At 36.4% G+C, this 6,000-nt stretch overlaps 1 long non-coding RNA gene across 1 annotated transcript; it reads right to left on the bottom strand.

Moving 5' to 3' along the window:
* Positions 1 to 56: 56 nt before the first annotated feature.
* LOC139118447 (uncharacterized) lies at positions 57 to 5,502 on the bottom strand. The gene is made up of 3 exons (XR_011548713.1): positions 5,170 to 5,502; positions 897 to 970; positions 57 to 483 (listed from the first exon to the last, which is right to left on the bottom strand). It is a non-coding gene; the product is annotated as an uncharacterized lncRNA (long non-coding RNA).
* Between the last annotated feature and the right edge of the window lie 498 nt (positions 5,503 to 6,000).

Raw genomic sequence — 6,000 nt, forward strand, 5'->3', positions numbered from 1 at the left:
CTGTTAAATATAAACACTATACAATGCAAACTCAGGACGACAAAGACAAAACTTTTCTGGCTTATTTTTTTCTTCTGCAAGCAAATACTGAATGTTATCAATATCAAATCAGTTGTGATCTAAATGCGAAATGAACCACAACAGTGTTTGCTCAAAGTACTAATCAGCAATGTTGTAACCAATGCTTGTTGACTATCAATTTGTGATCTTGAATGCGCCTCTACAGGCAGTCTGTACCCCCTATGGGCAACTGTGCCTCAACTTGGCAGTCTGTGCCTCTTATAGGCAAGTGATTGTGTTGTACCCCTTTGGGCAAGCTATTGTTTGCGCCTCCTATTGGCAAGTGATTATTGCGCCTCCTATGGGCAAGTTTTTATTGCGCCTCCTATGGGCAAGTTATTATTGTGCCTCCTATGGGCAAGTTATAGCTGACCCTCCTATGGGTGAGTGAATTTCACCACGTATATGGTCTCCTGGTATAATCTGTTAAAGAAAGAAAAAATAAAAGTAAGACATCCATTTCATCCTGTTAAATATACACATTTGTACCATTGAGAAAAATTGGCAAAAATGATGGATTTGATGTTTTACAACATGTAAAGAACTTATTCCATTTTTTTCATGGAAATTATTGACCAACAAGTTCATCATTGATGACACGACACCATTCCCAAAAAGGCAAGTTTGCATGAAATTGGTCCAGGCATGTCAGATATATCTTTGTGAACGGCCAGAAAATATAACATAATGGCTGCCTAATGGCATTGATAGGATCAAAGAACAAATTAAAATGGGTTTGGGCATGTCTGACATATCTACCTGGATGCCTGAATGTACACACAATGAAAAGCTGCATGGACAAACTAACTAAGAAAGGCAAAAGTGAATGAACTCACACAAAGAATACGTGGATTTAATTGGACTGTCCTAATAAATGGCCTGTGGCGATGTAATCATCAATAGACCACTTCTGCAAATGAAAAAATCATATGACATCAAGGATTAAAATGACCACTGTCATAAATTTTGTTGACTCCATGAAGTGCCATATAATTAACTAGAACAGTGATACAACATTATCGACAGCTCTGTTAACATTTGTCACACAACTTCCATGTCCAACAATCTCTTCAAATAGCTATCTTGATGTTTTTGATGTGTGCAGGATATGTCATTTTGTTTTAATGAAATATAGGGGCAATACACGGATGTAAATCTCATCAAATTAAGTTTATCTTTTAGGACCCATTTCAACCTCATTATATCACACATAGAGTATACTTTTCATTAATAATAAATGAATTCATGGTTTATCATCACTTTATCCTATGACATTTCATCACATTACCGTTTTGTCCTTATAATGACTTCATTCAACACTCAAAGCTGGATAAGAAAGGGCACTAAAATTAATATGCATGTTACAAAACTTGTGTAATTGGTTTGTACAGTTGTTCCAAAATTTCCCTAAAAAGTTGCACCAACTTCTTAGCTGCGGGGAAAATCGCATAGCCTTTGTGGACCCATAATAAACACACACCAGTGAGTACCCTTTGCAGTGCACTTCACATACACAGAATCATACTGCACTCCTTACCATGCTGCCCTATGTTACATCGTATCACAACCGAGTCAAAGTTGGTATCAGAATTTTGTTGCCTTTCATTGCATGAAGTTCTCTGGCAAAAACAAACATGATCCACAGGAAAGAAGTGTAAATAGGTAACAAGCTGTACTTTAGAAAATTGTCAAAATTTACAGGATGGAAAGCCAGGAAATCTCCACACTACACACACAGACACTAATTGATGAGTTCCTACCAGCTTACAGCTTTATTGATCTATCAACAATTACAGTTGTAGCCTACTCACAGGGTCTTGCAAGCAATATTTGTCTGGAAGTTATGAATATGACGTCATTTTGTCAATATACAAGCCTTCCCACCTATGGACCGTTTTCTTCAAAATACTATAACATACGAGATAGCTAGAGTTAAGTAATGGGCACATACTAGACACAGGTATGACTAGTATAATGAAAAGATAGTGACAACATCACTGTTCGCTCCCATATAGTTATCAAAACAAGTCAACAATTGTATGAAACATGGACATACATATACAGACAGACTGACATACACAGACTGGCACAGAGTGATGACATTGACCCCAAGTGTGCCTTGGCCCATGGAGAGTGATAAAGATATAACAAACAGCAGAATGTAATGATAAAATAGTTAAGTATAGGCCTGTCAGGCACTGAGAGTGAATATGTTACAGCAATTTGATTAGTTTCTTTTCCTTTTCTACTTCTGTGATAATCTTTAAGAAAATCAATCTGCAAGGCAGTTTATGTATTGACAAATATGTTATCTTTTACAAGCACACAGTAAACTGTTCTTGATTTTACATTTACACTATTTGACATAGACTGAAATACATAACATGCAACCAATGTTTACACTTTGCCCATACACCAGATACATGGAGAAATTTCAACATACAATCATCAACTAAGAAACCCTACAGGGAAAAGTAAACATTGTTTTCTTCCAGAACAGCTGGTGCATCCACATCTGGAACAACTTACAAACTTAACCAAGTACACAAGGATGATGACACAAGAGATAAAGTTAAACTGTGGTGAACTTGACTATTCCTTTCAAATCCTTACCTAACTTGACATCTTAAACTAAAATACACTGCATGGTTAATTGTGCACAAAAATACATCGGGGTGGACCATTTGACAAGGGATGGTGTCTGGAAGATCGATGAGGTACATTATCTTTTTTATCCGATCCATTGTACATTCTTTTTTCCCCACTCTCCCACCTCTTCTTTTTGTCAAACCTTCTGTGGCTGAATTTTTTATTGGCATTTGTTTGGAATTTTTTTCAAAATCTGCCAGGATTTTTTTACCGCATTTCAACACCAAATACAGTTTACCATATAAAATGCTTACTAAATCACCACATTATATACTCTTAGTTCCAGTAGGTATAAAATTACAAACAAAAATCTTTAAAATACAAAATGAAAGCTATCCCAGTAAAACGGAAAGTTTTGCAAAGTTGCCCTAAAAATTCAAAATTCCGGATTTCAACTTAATTTCAATATATCTTATTAACAAAAACCCTAAGGACCAGTTTACTAAATATCAAAGCAATCAGACTGGTAAATTTTGAGAAACAAATTTTTTGATCAAAAATGAGAAAAATTGCCCCCCAAAATACAAAATTGCACATTTCATCCTAATTTTAAAAATATCTAATTAACATAAACCCTAGGAACCTGTACACTAGATATCAACGCTACCAGATCAGAAGTTTTAGGAGAAAAATTTTTTGACCAAAAAAGGCAAAAATTGCCCCAAAAATAAAAAAAAATTGCCAGTTTCAACATACCTTTAATACATTATATTGAGATTAATCGTAGATACCTGTATACCAAATACATGTATCAAAGCTATCAAATCAGTAGTTTTTGGATTAAAAAAATTTTTATCAAAAATTGGGAAAATTGCCCCAAAATTACAAATATGACAATATCAATACAATTTGTACAAGCATGACTAACGTCATTCTGAGGAACATGAACATTAAGTTTCATAGCAATCAGATGAACGATTTCAGAAAACAAGATTTTTTGACTAAAAACGGAAAAAATACCCTAAAAATACAAACATGCAAATTTCATCCCAATTTTGGCATACATAATTTAGAATACCTAAAGAAATCTGCATTCCAAGTTTCAACCAAATCTGACCAATGCTTACTGAGTTTTAGCCATTTGCAGGATTTTTCCTTTTGGCACCTCATTTGCATATTTTTGGCAATGACATGTTCATTTGAACAAATTCACATCTCCACCCCTAGGTGCACCTGTACACCAAATACTAAGACAGTAGCTAGGTGCTACGGTTTAGGAGTTTTTGATGTGGACGGACTAACAGACATATATACATATATACATACACACAGACGCCATTTTGCCACCTTGTAGGAATACCTCCCATTTGCATATATACATATGCATATATGGGAGCGTAAAAAAGAATATCTTACATTTATTGATCATATTCATAACTTCTAGACGTGTATTGCTTGCAATACCCTGTGGCGTATTGTGAAACAACACTATCATTTGGCTGCTGTTTGCCGCAACTACAATTACCGATCCTGTAACAAATTAACTTTAAAAACCAATTACATAAGTGTGATAACATTTAGATGAATTTCAATTTACTTTCTTATTCGCCTTTGATTGTAACGCATTTTCCAAGCAAAGTCTTTGCCACTGAGTACCAACCATCGAACTTCAGTAGCTTGTCCCACATTATAGGAAACTAAAAAAGTCTGTAAATGATCAGACATATACATGACGATTTCATGAAAATATTACCTGAAACCCTTTCGGAGCACCACAACAGACCCTATACACAAACGATAATAGTACTATTCACCATTGCTACCAGTGTACCCAGAATATCCATGTCCCCGCGATATCTAGGAGAACGAGAACTATAGCCCTATCTAAAATCCCTAACCCTAATCTATGGTTTTGCATTGGCCGGGTGCCATGACAAAATTAGCCTATCCAGCCTATGACTCTCGTCGATTGTCACAAAACAATCTTTACGTGGACTATTTTATGAAATAGTAATAATATTGACACCAGTCAAGTTGTTAATCTTCGTGCAGGACCTTTCGTGTACGCTGAGGGATACGCTGTCGGGTCCACGTGGGTTTTGGAGAGTGCAGCGTACACATAAATCGAGCCGACCGTACAAATCTATGCCATGAAAAAGGGGTCCTACTAATTACTGCCCGTCACTGCCCGTCACTGCCCGTCAGGAAATTAGCCTTCCAATTACTGTAATCAGTCGATATTTCAATAGCAAAGACCACTACTCTTTGTAAAAACGAACGAAATAATATTCCAAGAAGGTCAAGTTCGGAACTATGTACAGCTCCCAGTCGCGATCGAGTTCAATTCGCGCTGCCTCTCAATTCTTTTAATGCATGTACCGTATTATTCACTTACTCAATCGTAATCTCAAAGCATCCCAGTCAAATCGTGGTATCGCACATAGGTGCATACATCAAATCACGACATAAAATCAACACATCACACATATAAATTATCCGTGATTTCTTTGAATTACTTACCGACACCACACCGACAGTCCACCAAAATCACGCTTCAGAATTTGTGCAGCAAATAGCCGGATAAGCGTACTCACAGCACAGAAAGGCTGTGGAGACAAGCGAAGAACTATCAAGTTATGATACGACGGTGTAAGTTGATTTACGCGACGATGGCGGAGAGACGAATTGTGCAAGCACAGTAAGACTGGCTCTATGGCGCTAGGGTTCGTGGGTAAAACGTATCACGCATGCCGCTGTCAATACATACTTTTTTTGAAAAAGATAAATTCATTACAACAAAGTGAAAAAACAAAACAAAATACATCTACATGACTGCGAATGTGTCAAGCGTTTGAACAAATTTAATCAATTAATTCTGTCAATACATACCTTTTTTTGTCTTTTTTTACCGTTTGAAGATGCCGTTGTAAAGCGCCCTCAACAGGAGATTTGGTAATGCTTTTTTTATTTCACTGGCAACAAAACCCCCATCAAATTAATTTCAGTTATGCCAATTTACCTAATTATGTATCAATATCGTACATTGATTGAAAAGATATTGTCATTGCACTGTTGCAACAGCCTACAAACGTTCACTTCAATCAGACCATTCATTTGTAAGTTATAACAAGTTTTAATAAAATACATAATTATGCAAATGAGGCTTAATCATGCGAGCCAAGCCCACCAAAAACTAATCAGTTCTTGCCATTTGCTAACTGAATCTATGTACCAGATTTGATTCTGATCTGATCAGCCGTTTTTGAGATATCGGACCAACAGACAGACAGACAGACACACAGACGGACAGACAGACAGACAGACAGACAGACAGACATCGCTGCGACATAT

Source organism: Ptychodera flava, chromosome 19 (assembly GCF_041260155.1).
Source record: "Ptychodera flava strain L36383 chromosome 19, AS_Pfla_20210202, whole genome shotgun sequence".
In the NCBI taxonomy this organism is placed as follows: domain Eukaryota; kingdom Metazoa; phylum Hemichordata; class Enteropneusta; family Ptychoderidae; genus Ptychodera; species Ptychodera flava.